Consider the following 19,671-nt stretch of genomic DNA (forward strand, 5'->3'; position numbering starts at 1 on the left):
TACAAAGACTGAACCTCGTTCTCACTGGGTTTCAAATGACATTTAGCTGCTTGAGAGATCCTGCGCACTCCGCCACCTCCATGCACAGAGGAGCTTTGTTTCTCTGGGTGATGGGTTCCATAGGAGATACTTTTGATCTGAAGATTACTATCATCTTTTGTAGAGATCTGACTGGTGGTCGTGGAGCTGCAGAGTTGAGAAGGCAGAATGGATTCAGTTTAGTTTTTGGCTATTGTGTCCCCAAGGGCCCCCTGACCTACTCCAGGCTACATCACGGGCAACGAGTTGTTCTGTTATATTTTCATGTACACTCTCACATGGAGACTGATCCTTCACATTTCCTTCGTTTCCCTTACTGTCTACCCCTGAAGACTGCCATCTATTTGTTATGTTATGAAGATTCTTTCTATATTGTAGCATACATTTCTCTTATTAGCTCAAGCTAAGTTATCAGGTATTTAAAATTAAGTTCCAGGGGCGCCTGGGTGGCTCAGTTGGTTAAGCGACTGCCTTCGGCTCAGGTCATGATCCTGGAGTCCCGGGATCGAGTCCCGCATCGGGCTCCCTGCTCAGCGGGGAGTCTGCTTCTCCCTCTGACCCTCTTCCTTCTCGTGCTTTCTATCTCTCATTCTCTCTCGCAAATAAATAAATAAAATCTTTAAAAAAAAATAAAATTAAGTTCCAGTTTTGACATGTCTGCCTCTATTGAGAAAAACAAAGGTATCCAAACACTTTTTTAAATAATGGGGAAACATACTGTTAGTTACAAGATAAAGTGTTCTTTATCTCAGTAGAACATCCAAGATTAAACAGGGCTCTTCTCCTACAGGTGGGTAGCACACAGATGATGGCACCCTGTAGAGGTGGGTAGCAAAACGTGAAGGAAAATATGTGTAGAAAGCAAATGTGCTTTGGGATGGTCTAGAAAATATTACAGACAAGAAAAGCTAGTGGGACCTTGGGAGCTCACATGGGGACAAACAAATACAATATGGGACTCCATGAATACTAACAGTCCGACTTTATCCTGGACCATAAGCCCAATTCCTCGGTTTTAAGAGGTAGGTTTGCTCAGTGAGACAAAGGCAGCTACTTTTGCAAGGGAAAGCATCCAGTTGAGAAAAATCCAGTCTTCCTTTAAGGAAACACTTTATTTGGAATTTATCAGATGTAACATGCTCATAATACTCAGTGTGCCATAGAAAAGGTAGGATTCGAAAGAAAGATATAGGCTCCAAGGGAAACTGGAAATAATTCTCTGGTAAGTAAAGAAAAGTTTAAGATACTGAGAGAGAAAAGTTGGGGATCTTGGTAAGTGAAATAAAAATGCCTCTCCTCCCATGAGAATCATCTGAGGTTCAACATCGGGGATTAGTGAAGGAAGAGGAATAGTTCAGATGTGTAATAGTTTAGAACTACACCTATTTTAGGGTGTGCAGTATAAGCATCAGATAGGAGTAGCAAAGAACCCCTAAGACTCCTCACATGCAATTCCATCCCAAACTAGAGCGTGATAAGGTCAGGAATGAGGAAGCATGTGAGAGAAAAAAAAAATTTTTAATTCGTACTTCCAATTAAGCAATTCTTTGAAATTTGTTTGTTTGTTTGTTTGTTTTGCTTAGTTGAAAGCCATTCTTTTACCCATCACTGAATAACAAAGTACTCCAAAACATAGTGGCTTAAAATAACAACAAATTTTTATTTTATCTCACAGTTTCTGTGGGTCAGGAATCCAGGTACAACTCAGCCGTTCTGGCTCAGTGCCTCTCATGTAGTTACAATCAGGCGGTGGTTGAAACTTGAGGAGGGGGAAGCTGGAGCAGTTAGCCAGGCATCCTTTTCTTTCAAAGCAGTCTCAAGGCATTCTGTGTATAGCTTCATGTGTTCTTTCCATGTTAGCTAATTGGGCTTCCTTACAGCTTGGTGGCCTCTGAAGGTTTGGCCTGCTTATGTGGTGCCTGAATGCTTCAAGAGTTAGAATCCCAGTGGATCAGGCAGAAAGCAGCATCACTAGGACCTGGTCTCAGAAATCACACAGCCTCCTTCCACCCCATTCTATCGGTTATAGCCAAGCCAGGCGTCCTCACTGATGGCAGAATATCTAAGTCACATTCTAGAAGCAAATAAGATGGAGATATTGTTGTGGTTATATTTGGAAAATCTACCTCGCAGGCGAATGAAAACCAGACATACCATAAAGTGCTGCATGCATATTACTGGTATGGACATGACCGATATTATTGCCATTCTGCTCCTGTAAACCAGCTGCCGTTGCATGGCTGACGCCAAAAGCAATTCTCCGTGACCACTTAGATTTTGCATCACTGCCTCCCAATTCAAAGGTTGGGTCAAATTCATTTGCTTAATTTCAGATGCTCATGTACTAGTGTAAGAGAGGCTAAAAAGTGATTATCTTGTCTTTAGCCTTCAATGGTGCAGGGTGATTTATAACTCCCACCAGTTCCAAGACTCATTGCATAATGAGTCATTGCATAGGTCATTTAGTAAATATTCTCGAATAAAGAGGGATTCCTAGGTGGGGTAACCAAGAAAATTTCTATTTCACAAAGTACATTATTCTTATAGTAAATGGACACAGAAAAAGGTGGGGTGTATAAGTCTGGCAGTGGTTTATGAAAATTCAAATACAACATCTCTATGAGGTAGGCCTGAGCAAATTATATATAGCTACATATATACTGTTATATATATAGTTATACACACATATTATTTTAACACAACCTCTAAAAAATATTGATATAGAGTTTTTAAATTTTCCAAATGACTTAAAGAAGAAAGTCAGAAAATATAGAAAAGTTTTGCCCTAACATAATCAGTGAATTTGTCTAAATTATCAGCACAAAATCAAGTTTAAGTAAAAAATCTACTAGTTTTTTCTTGATAATTTATAGAGTACATACACATACATATTTACTTATTTGTATAAATGTATATTTACATGTAGAAATGTAGACTATTTTTATATCCTCAGTATTATTTAACTGCTTCTAAAATATTCACATAAGGATGTCTATGGAATAAATCTATAAATAAAATGTCACACACAATAACACAAAATTTAATACAGATAGACCATTCTTTCTGTTCTAGCTTACTCTGTTATGAATGCTGTTTCAACTACTTATGCCATTACTTTAAAAACTGTTTATTAGTAATTATATTTCTAACTACACTGAGCCTATTAAACTATTTAAAAAAAACAGAAATAACACTGCTTCCTGAATTAAGGGTTTTTTTTAATCTTTAAATTCCAATAAAACAATTTTTAAACAAATTCTTGCTATCTTGTGAAAATCATTTATGTTAGCTCATCTTTAAGTGGTCCTAAGCTACTGTTTGGTAGTTGGATCTTTGAAGTGTTCATAAATCTTTAGATTAATGATGAATGCTCTAAGGCAAGCTTGTGAATGCAACATTCTGTTCCTCACTTTCTGTGAAAAATCATTTTTCTGCTATACTTTCAAAATCTATTTTTAAGATTTCCCATTGTACACATCCACATAGCTAATCACTTATAATAATGACTGCTTCTGAACGTTTAACCTGCTGACATACTGATGCATCTTAACACAATAAGATGGCAAAACTCCTTGACCTAGAATCGTTTAATGATTTACACAGAAATACATACGCATACACATGTCCCCAGTGAGCTGTGTAAACTCAAATAAGGGTAGGGACCGTGGTTGTTCTGTTTATCACATATGTAAATTTTTTTCACACTCCCTCGAACAAAGAAGGCACTCCAAAATTATTTCTTGAATTAATGACTAGATAAATTAAAGATCAATTAAGTGACAAGACTATAGAGCTAGGGGCATGATTGCTCTCTTGAGACTTTGAAATTACCAAGTTCTACTTTTCCTTTTTAAAGCTGCATCAAAGCTTTCAAGCTAAAATTTTAATTCTGTGGTTCAAACCCAAAACCCGGCCATCCGTTCTGAAGTTTATACAACTTGGGAAGGGAAAGTACACAAAGCATGTTTCCTCCTGGCCTAAATATTCTGATGTCTGTATTTCTTATCCTTTGCCCATCCTACACACCCCTCCCATAGACTATCCTGCTCTTTGCTCAGGCTTCCCCAATTCAATAAATTGCAAACCTATCCTTAAAGAGGTCCTTCCTGATTGCTCTCTAATCTCTCAGAAAACCTACCTGGTAGATTTCTAAAACATAGGTCCATAACACCCCCACTTACACATGAATTTTTACTGCCACAACCCTGGTCTGAGTCAACATTGTTTCTCACCTAGATTGCTGCACTAAACCCAGCATGTCTCCTTTCTGTTCCCTTTACCCCAACCAAACTATTCTTCATAGTTCGATCCCAGGACCCTGAGATCATGACCTGAGCCGAAGTCAGATGCTTACCTGACTGAACCACCCAGGCGTCCCAGGATGACCTTTGTAAAACATGTGTCAGAGCATACTGAACTTCTAATTCTTTCAGTAATTTATCTCATAATATTAAGGATAAAGCCAAGGTCTTTCTGACAGTCTCCTAGACCTTCTGTGATCTGGCCCCATTTATGCCCCACTTCACTTCCCAAGTTCTTCAAATGTCATCTTTCAAGGATGACTGCCCCAGCTACTCTGCTGAATATGGCATACTTTGCCTGACATATTGTTTATTTTCTTTGCTTTATCTTTCTCTTAACACTCCTACCACCTAGCAGCCATTATATTTTAATAATTTGATATTTTATTTATATTGTACTAGAATCTATGCTCCACGAAGGCAGGGTTTTTGGTTTATTTTCCTGACTGAATTTCAACACCTAAATAGTGGAGAAAGTCAAGAAATCTTTGGTGCATAAATGAATGAGTGTTCTAGTTCACCAGCATCTCTCTTCACCTTCGGTGACTTCTTTCTGTGTCTTCCCTTCATGAGGTTTACAGAGGTTAAAATGAACAAGAACAGAATCCTCTGAGAACGCAAGTCATATCACTGTTTTTCCATTACTCTAATTTCCATAAGTCATGAGAGAGATCTGGACACCAAATTAATAATGGCTAATATAGTTATTAAGCATTTTTAGGCGGTAGGAAGCCGCATTGTGACATCCCTTATATTAGCTTAAAATGTCTATAAACCTACATAAACCCAATGAGGTAGCTGCTTTAATTATTCCAGTTTCATAAGTAAAGCCAAGTCTGAAAATGGTTAGGTAACCTACACAGTCATATAATCTGTGTTTGGATCTGAAGAGTCCAACTGCAGAGCTTTTATTTTTCAATTCAATACTGTAGCATCCTCTCACTGCTCCAACCTGCTGTGCTCTGGTCATTAAGCAAACACTCTTTTGTTCTGTCTTTCCGGTTTCTGTTCTCCTTTCTTATGGGTTACGGTTTCCTTGGCTTCCTTTGGCTTCCACCATTTAAGAGCTACAATTTTATTTGAGCTTGGAGTAGATATAGGGAAAAAGACAACCTTCAGTTGATTGGATTCTAAGCCCCTTAGTTCTGCCTAATTTAGATGACAGAGACTCCCCTCGTGGTCTACCCAAACCCAACAGAATCTGGTATCAGAATTTGACATGGAAGCCCCAGTCAGCAATAAAGAGTTGATTTGTTAGCTTTGTATTTTATGCATACACTTCCTTCCAGAACTTGTGGGAAAGGGAGATTGGGAATGGAAAGATTTAAAATACTTGGGAATCCAAGTACATGCTTGATTTGTTCTTCTTGTGAAGTTGTCCAAAAGCTAATAAATAAATAATTGTCCATAAAAAATTAAAGCAGAATTAGAAACTGCCAGTTTTAGTGGTTATAAATTCATTCTAGATTATATAAGACTATATATAAGAATAGCAGCACATTTTACCCAATGAAACAGTAGTGACCGCAGTACTAGTGTCTTCTATTCAATGCCGGGTAATTTGTAAATTATAATCATGCAACCAGAAACTTAAAATTGACTATGTATCCTTACCATCACTTTCTATTAGTCCAGGAAATGACACATATGACAGATCATTAAGTAGCATGGAAAAAATTATTTTACAGGATATTACACAGCTAAAGTTTTGCAGAATGTTCTTTGAAAGATCAAGAACAACACTGATATGTATAGTAGTGGTAATGTTAGTACAGTGATTGTAATAATAAATGTACTTAGCATTACATAGAATTTAATACATGCCAGGCACCTTCATGTTTCACATTGAGTAACCCATGTAAGAATCAAAGCGATCTATAAGATAGGTCCTTTTACTATCTCCCTTATACAGATGAATAAACGTAGTTATAAAAAACTTACCAAGGTCAAGAGCTAGGGAAAGGAGAAGTCCAGTTTTAAAATGGGACACCCAGCTCCAGAGTCTGTGGTCTTTACCATTACATGACACTACTTTTGCAAAAAAAAAAAAAAAAAAAAAAAAAAAAAGTTTATCTAGAACTAAGGAAATAGGATTGGTGAGAATTCAGTAATTTCATCAGAAACCTAGATACAATTGTAGATGAAGATACTAGGAATTCTCAGCAAGTTATTAAAAAAGATGCAATACAACTAACCTTTCTCATCTAGATTGTGTGGTTCATGTAGGGGCAGAGCAACCAAAGTTCACATGAATAAGTAACTTAATTAAAAAAATGCACTGCTGAGAAAAATCCATCTTTTCTAGGCATATATAAAAAGAATATTATTTCTTTTCAAAGAATAATTAAAATAAATACCAGAACTTTGCCATACTTTATTATATAATATGTTATGTAAAACTTTGTTGTGCTTTTCAGAAATTGTATCTATATCACTCTAGAATGGTTTTGGTCATTTTTAGTTAATCTTGTATTAAATCTAATGTTAATGGACATCATACACCAAAGTTGCTGATTAAATGCATGAAAGGGTACCTAAATGGATTTTTTAAATGTAGAAAATACTGCAAGAAAGCCAATCAAAATGAATGGTGATTTTTAAAAATATTTTATTTATTTTTTGACAGAGAGAGACAGCAAGAGAAGGAACACAAGCAGGGGCAGTGGGAGAGGGAGAAGCAGGCTTCCCGCGGAGCAGGGAGCCCGAGGCAGGGCTCGATCCCAGGACCCTGGGATCATAACTTGAGCCAAAGGTAGACGCTTAACTGAGCCACCCAGCTGCCCTGAATGGTGGTTTTGTATTAGTCACTAGAGATAAAATGACGAAGAAAAAAATCTATTTGCATAATGGAAAATACATTTAACCATAGTCATAGGTCCCCCTTCTGTCTAAATAGACAACCTATTCAAATATGCAGCCAGTTATAACGTATTGGCATGGCAACCAGCCTTCATGATGCATCTCTACTCTGGAATGTTTTGCTTCTCATTTTTGGAGTAATATTCACACAACCTTGTAACTCCCATGGAACATTGTTTCCTGGTGTAAAGCTTTATCATGTATCTATCTATCAACTTTCATCTACGATTTATTTTTCAGTCTTATTACTAAATTTTTCAGCCTTATTACCATAGTTTTGGTGTAAATTCTTAACTTCTTTTACTTTAACTCAGCTTTGATTCCCCACAGCTTCTTGTTCCTATTTGAGATGAAGGAATGTTTCATCTTCTCTAGAATGTCCAAATTCTCGTCTTGGAAGAAGAGGAATTCACTAGCTTCTCCCTACAAAATCTGTCCTCCTCATTTCAGATTCATATTTCATCATTTTCTTTCATGTCAACTCAGCTTTAGACACCCCCAACAGCTTATTAGAATCATTTCTTATTTTATATTCCTTCCAGTCTATCTAGTAACTCTTAATGTGCTCGGATATATTAGAAAGTTGAGAATTTTCCACAAGGTCTTTCCTGTTCTTATCAAGATCAGCCAAAAGTCTTGCATTTAGTATATACACAACTTCCTTCTGTAAGGATGATCAAAATAGCCTACTACCATCAAGTCATGGGGGCCGACCAATAAGCAAGTGCACTTTGACTAGGGTTCATTCAGATACTAAGTGGACAGACTACTCCCTGGCCTCTACTCTGTAACTAACCAAGTTAATGAAATCAAACATCAGGTGTGGCTTTAACTAAGAAAGGGTTAAATAATCATTCTCTTTTTAGTACCCTAGACTTTCTTTCCATTTCCCACAAAGTCATATTTAATTGATTTTTAACAAACAAACAAACAAAAAAACATTAAGCTAGATATGGAGCATATATTCCAGACTACCCATATATAATTTTGAGCATCTTTAAAATAGCTATTTGCAATTTATAAATCTTTTGGTGAATATTGTAAAATGTTGACCCATTTAACAAGTAAGCCCTTTTAAAATTAATTTTAAGATTTTTTTAGAATTGATTTTGCATACAAGTCTTTTGGAGATTTATGTTTCAACAATGAATTTTACCAGTTTGTGTCTTGCCTTTTTACTTTTCTTAAGATTGTATTTTGAAGGTCAAAAGTTTTAATTTTTCTTTTTTCATCCTTCCTTTCCCCAATTCAAGCTAGATTACAGACACGTATTTCTCAAGAAGGTAATTTTAAAGAAGAAAAGCAGATTTTTAACAATCAAAAGATACAAACAAGAAATTTGGAAATGTTTTCCCCTGTTTCAGATTTTCTAAATTTTCTACCAGGTAAGAAAGCGAAGAGTAGATTCTTCTTCCCTCCAAACCACATGAATTAGCTCCATGCCACCCGTCAGGGCTCAGGTCACACAAGTCACAGGTCAGAGTATTTTCTATCTACTCCAGCATCTCCTTCCAAGTTCAAGGCATGCTCTTTTGTTAAAAACTTTATAGTTCTACCTAAGAGGGAGACAAATCATAAGAGACTCTTAATCTCAGGAAACAAACTGAGGGTTGCTGGAGTGGTGGGGGGTGGGAGGAATGGGGGAGCTGGGTGATGGACATTGGGGAGGGTATGTGCTATGGTGAGTGCGGTGAATTGTGTAAGACTGATGAATCACAGACCTGTATCTCTGAAACAAGTAATATATTATATGTTCATTAAAATAATTAAAAAAACTTTATAGTTCTTTGTTCCCTCCCCCAATTTTTAAAAGAAAATTATGTTTTAATTTTGAATTTATTATCGTGATTCTTTTATTAATATGTCTTCCCACACTAAGGTGCAATTTTTGTAAGGGCAGGAATGATACCGATTTTTATTCAGTTTATCCTCAGTTATTAGAGCAGTACATGGCATGTTGCATCTGTTTAAAAATATCTATGTACCAAATGTCTGTGCTTAGTTAGGTCTGCCATGAAGCTGTACAATCTTCTGTGAACTAGTACATATATAGAATGATCTGAATTAGATGTGCACTATAAATTATATGTCCGATAAAACCTACATTTCTTGTTGTCTGTTGCTGATCTCTTCTTGCTTTTGGGCTCTCATGTCTGCTTACTACAGGTTAAGCCTGAGCTTTAACTCAGTACTCTGATTTTGAGATTCATTTAGCAAAGGTTTAGTCAGTTCAAAGTTCCTACTCCCTCTTCTGGCTGTTCCTGCCATCTCAAGATTTCTCCTCCATTTCCACATTTTCCCTGGTTGGGTACAAGGACGACTGTAACCATCCTGACGTCTAGGGTATAGGCCTTTCAGACACGTACTGTATTCTGCCAGGCCTCACTGAAATGTCTGCTAATCCGCAAGTCAAGCTGTGGTTGGTAATACTTTACTTTTTAGAAAGGGACATCCTAGCTCTATTACACTGAAAAGACTGTATCCAATGCTCTGCTGTTAATTGCTTTGTGTGTTATAACAGAATTCAAGATTATTCTTCTTTCTTAGTGCAATTTCAAAATGAAGAGGTTTTTTGGGGGGGTTGTTTGTTTGTTTGTTTGTTTGTTGTAGAACATATACAAGGGAGATAAACTGCTTGATTTAAAAATAATTGTTTTTGGGGCGCCTGGGTGGCTCAGTCGTTAAGCATCTGCCTTTGGTTCAGGTCATGATCCCAGGGTCCTGGGATTGCATCGGGCTCCCTGCAGCAGGGAGCCCACTTCTCCCTCTCCCACTCCCCCTGCTTGTGTTCCCTCTCTCGCTCTCTGTCTGTCAAATAAATAAAATAAAATAAGATAAAATAAAATAAAATAAAATAAAATAAAATAAAATAAATAAAATAAAATAAAATAAAATAAAATAAAATAAAATAAAATAAAATAAAATAAAAATAATTGTTTTGGGACACCTGGGTGGCTCAGTTGGTTAGGCGACTGTCTTCGGCTCAGGTCATGATCCTGGAGTCCCCAGATCAAGTCCTGCATTAGGCTCCCTGCTCAGTGGGGCATCTGCTTCTCCCTCTGACCCTCCCCCCTCTCATGCTCTCTCTCTCTCAAATAAGTAAATAATTTTTAAAAATCTTTAAAATACAATTGTTTTATAAAAATATTTGTAATATGAAATTCAAATGATCATATTTATATAAATGTAAGATAATAATGGCAATAAAAGAAAAATGTATCTTTTTGCTTTAGAATATTCTAGGACTTGTAAAATGTAGATTCAGATTTAAGTGTAAGTATAGTATAAACCCAGGTATAAATTTGTTTTTAATGAATTCCTTGGGATACTAATCATGACTATATTGTATATCTTACATTGTTCTTTTCAGCATGATAATTAGAAAAATCATAGCATTATTACATATGAGTTGATATATAGGAATTATGATGAGACTAAATAAAGTTAGATCAACTGTACTTCTTCTACAACCTCAGTGAGCACCATTTTCATTGCATTCTACGTGAATGCTTTCTTGGAGCACAATTCCAGAGTACAATGTGAACGGTGTCCTTAGAAGTAATACAACTCAGAAGCCCTGGAGGAAATAAGCTGCTGTACATCTGTCTTGATATGCCAATGTGACGAATTCCTAAGGGAAGAGTTGCTTCCCAAATAACCCATCTCATCTGGGTCTCCCCCTTCAAAAATCCAGGAGAGAGCTGATGTTGTCTGAGATTAGTACAGAATAATAATAGCAAGAAAAGTGGCAAGTATAAATTTTTACAAAAGACTTTAATTTATAAAAAAGGTATATAGGGCTCTATGTTTATAAAGATATATAGATCAAAAGCTAATAACAATAAATTTCAGGGTGCCTGGGTGGCTCAGTTGGTTAAGCGACTGCCTTTGGCTCAGGTCATGATCCTGGAGTCTCGGGATCGAGTCCCACGTCGGGCTCCCTGCTCAGCGGGAAGACTGCTTCTCCCTCTGACCCTCTTCCCTCTCGTGCTCTCTATCTCTCATTCTCTCTCTCTCAAATAAATAAATAAAATCTTTAAAAAAATATGTATAACAATAAATTTCAGAACATAAAAATTTACCATCATGAGAAGGCAAGCTCAGAAAAATATATTCAAATATTTGGAAAAATTGGAACATAAAGGAACTTCCTGGTTTTAAAATTCTAGATAGAAGTGCTTTTCCTTTTATCAGAAAGAATAATATTAAAACAAATATAATTATGAAGACAAATTATCTCTATAGTTAAGTAGATTTTCACATTTTAATTACATTACTCATTATACAGTTGTAATCAAAAACAATGTGCATTTTTTAGACTCAACTGATTTAATGAAAATAAAACGATCATCCCTGACTTCCAAAAGTCTTCTCTTAAGTCAATTCTGAGGTCATAAAGTCTATATTCCTCTAAAAACTTTCATCTTCTTTATTTTTTATTAAGGCTAAAAAATATGGTTTCCTGCAGTTCCTGGGTGGCTCAGTCAATTAAGTGTCTGCCTTTGGCTCAGGTCATGATCTCAGGGTCTTGGGATCAACCCCATGAGCCCCAGATTGGCTCCCTGCTCAGGGGGAGTCTGCATCCCCTTCTCCCTCTGCCTCTTCCCTGCCACTGCCCTCCACCACTCATGCTCTCTCTCTCTTTCTCAAATAAATAAAATCTTTAAAAATATATGTGGTTTCTTTTTTTAGATTAAGCCAGTTTTCTTGCTGAGTTATATTTCCTTCTTTTTTTTAGTTTTTATAATATTCTAAATATTCTGAGTGAATGAACCCATGCTAAATCTAAATTATATTAGAAAAGCACTTGATTGCCTTTAACAAGTGATAAATACAATTACCATTAAATAATTCAGATTTCATTTGAAGAACACAATTGTTTAATTTTCAGAGTATTTAACTCTAATTATTGGAAGATGACCAAGCACCTTTATAATTAGTATCCAAACCAAAATCACTATTTATAATGAATTATATTATCATTAGTAATGATGGACAGCTCCAGGGATTCATGCTACTATATAGGCAATTGTTAATTCCTGTTGCTGATAATCAAATGGGGACGATGATGTTAATGAACATCTTTCAGAAAGGCATACTTCACTCTGAGTAGATAAATGCAGAATACAACATTCACAATATCCCCCTCATGCCTCAAGTTTTTTGTACGCAATTCCACAAATTAAAGGGGTTAGTTTAGATAATCTGCTGTTTTCATTAAATTATTCTTCTTTAAATAGAATCATCATAATAGTACTCATCAAGAATCTGTATATGATAAATGGCTAAGAATTATTGGGTACTCCTGTGTGCTAGGCTCTGTTGAATCACTTTAGAGTTAACTCCTTTAAACTTTATAAGAAGTCTATGAGAGGAATAACTATTGTTCACCATTGTACAGATAAAGGAGCTGCACAGAGATTTCCTCTTTACCATATTGCACTATACTATTCTACACTCTATTCTAGACTGCCTCTTCAACTGGAAAAACATCTTCTTGAATGAATTCTAAATGAATTACAATTAGAAATGACTGGTAACTTTAGAAATAAATTGAGCAAAATTTAAATAATGGTGGTTTGCTTCTCTGTTTTTCCAGTCTAATTCTTCTACTTTCCAGATACAACCTCCTGGGTACCTGCACAGCCAAAACATGAGACCTCAGCACAAAGAGTAATACTGAAATCAGGAATAAGAGATCTGCACCCAGGAGAAATCACACTTTAAATTCAGAACTACTGTATTATAAGTGCTGATTAATTACAATTTTAGGGACAGGCAGTTAAAATGAGGTATTAAAAGTCTTCCAATCAAGTTATTTTGCAATTAATTCAATTTTATCCCCTTACTCTTGTAGACAAATATTAATCACCATTAAGCCAGGTGGAAGGTCCAGGACTTCACCATGGATGGTGCCATGATAACATAACCATAACCATTTTCAAACTCTACATCAGGGATTCTCCAAGATTTTATGTTACAAAACCATTTTAGAATATAGTTCTATTTCTAGAAAAATACACACTTATATTTAGAAACACACATTTATATAATTCCCAGAAGTCACACATATTTTTCTGAAGACCATCCATGTCTTCTTGAATTACAAAACAAGAACTTCTGCCCTAAGCTTTTGAACACAATCTCTTATCTTCCTTTATTTATCTCATTAATTGGTGATGGCATTTATTTATATGTCTTGCTCTTCTTTTCTTCAACTCAACATATTGAGAAAATACAATATACTTGGCACTGCTAATTAATGACATAGTAATTAAAATAAAGTAAGAAGACCAACACTTCACATTGAGATTATCAGAAACTTGTGGGAGAGACAGCCAAAAAATTTCCCAGAGTAGATTCTCTTAGCGCCTAGCCCAGTTCCTCTGGCCTCCATTTACCAGTTAAGTGAGCTCTACTCCCAATCATTATGGGTGTCGCTTCTAGCTAACACCTTAGAAGGCTTGCTGTTGGGTAAGTCAAGCCACCTGCCCTGAGTTGCCTGTACATTTTATCTTCTACTGATTCTTCCTTTTTCTTGGCAGGATGGCTGTTAGCTAATGGCAGATTCAGGCAACTAAGACTAAGCTTCCCTTTTGGGGGGCGGGGGAGGCATCAGGATAATCTCTCCAGTTCAATCTATGTTCCAGAGTTCTCATAGGATGAGGCTGAGAACAAAACACTACCTGAACCTACAGTCTTGCTTGACTTCTTATTCTTTCATTTCGTGTTGTCCTTAACTCCACACAAAGTAATTCCAATGCTGTGGAATCAATACTATTACTATTTCCACTAATAGATAAGCAATTTAAACTGGCTATTTAATGCATGCCAGGCATTTTTCTTAATTAAAGATAATTTAATAAGAGAAATTAAGATAATTTCTTAATTAGATAATTTAAGTTTTCTAAGTTTGAAATATTTATTCTGATAAAAAATTTGTAATAATTACCACTGAGTTCCTACAATGTGATTAGCTCAGTTAATCTGCATTTCAGCTGAATATGGGAGTTATTGTTTTCCCCATTTCATAGATTAAGAATATAGAGCACTGTGGCCTTAAGTAACTGCCCAAAATGATACTTCATAGATATTATTTAGTAAATTAATGAATCAACCATATCTGGTTTGGAAGTTCTAGAAGAAAATTAAAGCCAACGTAAAAAGTCATGCAGTTCTTTCTTTGTCCCTTTCCTGTCAGTAACTTAGAAAATAAAATATTATAGTAAAGGGACATTTTGGAAACCCAACCAAAATTTGAATTATATAATAGAATTGTCTTAAAATTGTTTCATATGTAATTAAACCTATTTTTAAAGAGGTTTCTAATAATGTTACTGTAAAAAACAAGAATGATTAGTTTTTATTTAATAATATGCAGTTGCTTAAATAAGTTGTTTAAAGAGAAAACATATCTACTAAATATTACTAAGCAAAAGTAAGTATATAAGAGTATCTAGCCCAGTGACTAGATGGTGTGGGTACTGCATATACATTGTTCAAGCAAATCTGACTTTGGACCCAGAGCTTAGAAAGTAAAAAATCAACCTTGATGAAGTCCTCTTATAAAGGATTGTATTGTTAGAAGAAATAATTTATAGTTTTAGAATTTAGTTTAAATGTGTATAAATATATTGGGACAATTTATAATAAGAAAAATGAGAAAATATAAAATGGTAAACTAATTTAACTTCTCTTTATACAAACCAAGGAAAAATAGTAATCTCATATACAAACCAAAGAAAAAGTAATCACAGAAAATCAATTGAAAACCATACTGTAACTATTTTATAAGAAAGAGATAAAAATTCTGTTTAATGTATAAACTATTGGAAAGCATATATATTGTATATATGTGAAAACAATTTTATTACATAATTTAAAATTACCTTATATGCACTCATATGAAGGTTAAATGCAGAAATACCTACTTAAATATATTCCATCAAGTAAATATTTAGATGCAGGTAAACGTTTAACCAATGGGGGCGGTTTTCGTTCAACATGGTGTTATTCTCACTATCCTGTACACTAGATATACTTCATTATATGTTTGTATTTAGCCCCTTAAAATTTAAGAAATGGGAGAAAATAAACCAAGAAGGAGAAACAGTAAAGAACTCAGAGTGGTATAAAGTATAGAAGAGATTTTAATTTTTTGCCTTGCAGAATAAAAGAATATTATGAAATTTCACTTAAATTTCATAACCGTCAGTACCTTTAAACCAAAATTGTCATCGCTGCTCTTTTAAATGTGGCAGAAGCAATCAATTTCTTCAGCACAAGAAAAGACAATTTTTACTATCAGATAAGAAGGATTCTGCAGACAGGAAATACACAAAACTGCTCACCACCATCTTCAATCATAAAGGAAGCTGAAAAAAGAAAAAAAAATTTAAGAAACTATCATAAGTATGCCTCAAAGGATCAAGAAATAAGGGAGACAGCAGTTCCTAAAGGGTAGTAATAGTTTTGTATTTAAAATGAGAGTACAGTCTTTTCACTCCATTTTTATGGTAGATGAAGGAATTCTAAGATGAAAGAAAAGACCCAGCTCTGTAAGGAGACAAAAGGGCATATCCTCAGAGCATTGACTTGATATTCTCTGGGAAGGTGCAGGGTAGTGAAAATATGTCAGGAGAGGAAGAAAAATAAGTACTGATAGAATATCATTAAAATAAAATAACAAATGAGTTTAAGATGTTACATTCAGCAATTCAAATGAAAGAGAAAAAGTTAAGGAATGAAATATTTATATATTAAGTCAATGCTGAGAAAGGAAACATACTTGGCGAGTAGTTTTTATGTTCTCAAAACCATATGTTACAAGTAGATAAAAAATCAAGTACACTTTTCTGCTTAAAATTACCTCGACCCATCCCCACACCTCAAGATCCAGGCGCAGCATCTATTCTACCCATGGATCCTGTCCCAGGGCTTTAATAATCCACCATTTTGCACCAAAAAAAAATTACCTCAACCATTTTGATTTCCATCATTTTATGAGTCTTCCTAACACCAAATCTCCGAAATGGGAGATTTGGTGCCATTGGAAGGTGTACATAGTCTATCAAACAGACTTTTCCAAATAATAGCAGTGTATCTCTATTTAGAACCTTAATGTTTGCTCATATTTTCTTTTTCCTGTTCTGCAATAACAATTGGTACTTAAAGTAATTTTTCTTATTGTTTAATTCTGCAAGTTACTTAATATATACCACATGCTAACAAAAAGGAAATCTTACATCTCCTCACTATTCAAGAGTACAGTAGCACTGCATTTGTGTGGTGCTGAATTAGGATATATTTGTATTGTAAATAGCACATGCATTTTACAGTTTGTGTACTTTTCACAAAGAAAATTGAGAGAAATGCATAGATTTTAACAAATATTTGGAAGTTCTATTAACAGAAATTTTTAAAAATCATAAATGGTCTGGCTAATAGGTGTATTTTTATATAACTTAATAAGGGACAATAATCTATTTTGGCACATTTTATGTGGAACTGGTAGATGTAAAAAGTTTTAAATATGATGTCAATTATGTCTCAATAACAAGAAATTTTAAGTATGAATTACACTGCGTCATGACGAAATGGGCCACTTTATGTTTGTTTTCCCATACTTTCTGGGATTAATTTGTTAATATAATATTTTTAAATATTTTATGAATATAAGGGTCACTTCAAAATATTCAATTAAGAAATAATGTGAGAATTGTTTTTCTCTGTTCTTTTTGAATGATATCAATTCCTATCTTTTTAGTTTTATTTTATTGGGAAAGACATAATAGCCCTGGAACTATTATTCTAATCCTAAACTACATATTTTGGATTGTATATTTTGCTTAAGCAAACTCATCTTACATTTTGTTTTATATACAACTCCATTCATTAATAACTGCTATAGGTCTCATGGAATAAAACATTATGTTATTTTGAAAATATAGAGTTACAAACTATAGAAATGATCCCTGAAAGTATAGTCTTAAAAAAAATCTGTAATGGACCATTAAGGGGGTTACCAGACAGAGAGAGAGAGAGAGAAAAACACGTGACCTTGCCAAGCAAGGATTGCAGTAGAGATTTTGTCTTTATCAAATGAACTTAAAGGAACAAGTTACAGTTAAAGGGCATGTGCTATGGTGAGTCATGTGAATTGTGTGATGAATCACAGACCTGTACCCCTGAAACAAATAATACATTATATGTTAATTAGAAAAAATAAAAATAAATAAATAAATTTAAAAATGAAATTAAAAAAGAAAGAAATCACACAAAAAATGTTTGAATGGGAGAGCTTGCCATTGTTACTCCACAGTAGGTTGTTGCTGTTCACCTTCCTTTGTTGAGCCTAAATCTTCATAAGCTTTTTCGCAGGTATATTTTGAACACCTCTATTCATGGTCAAGACAGGATCAGAGGCCATGGATACTGACAACTGATTTGTCTGTTTTTCTCTGTCTTTTTCCATGACTCGTCTTGCTTTATAAACAAAACCAGGAAAACACAAAAATAAGTGTTTTGTGGTTTATCTAGGAATAATACAGAAAATATTGCTGTTATATTTGGTGAAGAAAATCAATTTTGTATAGTTTATTTCAACCTAAATAAAATGTGAATTTTGTTTAAAAAAAAAGGAAAGAAAATACGGAGTTACAAAAATACCATCAACATATCTTTTGCTTTCACTGTTTTTGCTACTTTGTAAATATGCATTCTTAACTTTAGTAAGATAATATTTTATACCATATGCTAAATGAAATAACAAATCTACTGCACTGATAATGAACACTTTTGCAACTTCTTGTCCTCAATGAAATCTACCTTATTTATTTTATTTATTTATTTATTTTTAAAGATTTATTTACTTATTTTGAGAGAGTGAGAATGAGAGAGAGAGAGTACATGAGAGGGGGGAGGGTCAGAGGGAGAAGAAGGCTCCTCGCCAAGCAGGGAGCCTGATGTGGGACTCGATCCCGGGACTCCAGGATCATGACCTGAGCTGAAGGCAGTCGCTTAACCAACTGAGCCACCCAGGCGCCCAGAAATCTACCTTAATTAAAATACCATCCTGTAGGTTGTTCAGAACTGGACATTTTACTGTTTGAATAACCTTTGGAGGAGGTAGATATGTGGCATAGTCCTTATGCAGGTACTTTAATCATATTATGATATTAAAATAAATTTTATTGCATCTTATTATGCTACATTAAAAGATGCAAATTATATAGCATCTAATTATGTCTAGGGTCATGTATTTCAGAGCTTGAGACAATCGTCATCAGGTAGAGTATACACTGCTGGAAGTGTGCGTGCATAAGTATGATCTTTATATAACTGAAGTGGGATCTTTTAGTATGGCATGAGTTATTCTCAAAAGTGGGGGAATCTTGGCATTCACATTCTCTTTCACAGTTAACCTGAAGAAGAAATCAGTGCTGAAGTGCCTGGGTGGCTCAGTTGGTTCAGCGTCTGCCTTCAACTCAGATCATGATCCTGGGGTCCTGGGATGGAGCCCGTGTTGGGCTCCCAGCTCAGCAGGGAGCCTGCTTCTCCCTCTCCCATTCCCCCTGCTTGTACTCTCTCTGTCAAATAAATAAAAAATAAAATCTTAAAAAAAAGAAGAAGAAGATCTTATTTCTATTCCACCACTGATTCCCTTGTTCATTTCCCTCTAGCCACACTGGCTTCCTTTATTACCCTTGACCCCACAAGTTATTTCTCTCTTCTGAATCTTTGGAATTACTCTTTTCTCCACATGAATTATTTTCTCTTGTTTTTGTGAGAGTTAACTAATTTCCTCTCTTGAATTTCACTTCAGTTATCACCTCTCAGATATATCAGCTTGATCACTCATTCAAAAATAACTTCACTCGGGTGCCTGGGTGGCTCAGATGGTTAAGCATCTGCCTGCAGCTCAGGTCATGATCCCAGGGTCCTGGGATCGAGTCCCGCATTGGGCTCCCTGCTCCTGGGGAGCCTGCTTCTCCCTCTGCCTCTCTCTCTCTCTCTCTGTCTCTCATTAATAAATACATAAAATCTTTAAAAAAATAACTTCACTCTTCTAATCACATAGGTCACTCTCATGTCTTCCTCTTTATTCCCTTCATAACATTTACAACCAATATGCAAATGTTTAGTTTAACCCTGTACTTAATCTGTGTATTTCTTTTTTTTAAATTTTTTATTGTTATGTTAATCACCATATATTACATCATTGCTTTTTGATGTAGTGTTCCATGATTCATTGTTTGTGCATAACACCCAGTGCTCCACGCATAATGTGCCCTCTTTAATACCCATCACCAGGCTAACAAATCCCCCTACCCTCATCCCCTCTAGAACCCTCAGTGTGTTTTTCAGAGTCCATCATCTCTCATGGTTCGTCTCCCCCTCCGACTTACTACCCTTCATTCTTCCCCTCCTGCTATCTTCTTCTTTTCTTTTTTCTTAACATATGTTGCATTAT

The 19,671-nt window shown here is 35.1% G+C and overlaps 1 pseudogene; it reads right to left on the minus strand.

Moving 5' to 3' along the window:
• Positions 1-17,085: 17,085 nt before the first annotated feature.
• Positions 17,086-17,189, minus strand: LOC114208318 (small nucleolar RNA U3; annotated as a pseudogene).
• Between the last annotated feature and the right edge of the window lie 2,482 nt (positions 17,190-19,671).

This window comes from Eumetopias jubatus, unplaced genomic scaffold (genome assembly GCF_037043125.1).
Source record: "Eumetopias jubatus isolate StellerSeaLion01/CBP00866 unplaced genomic scaffold, mEumJub1_p1.0 scaffold_2, whole genome shotgun sequence".
NCBI lineage: Eukaryota > Metazoa > Chordata > Mammalia > Carnivora > Otariidae > Eumetopias > Eumetopias jubatus.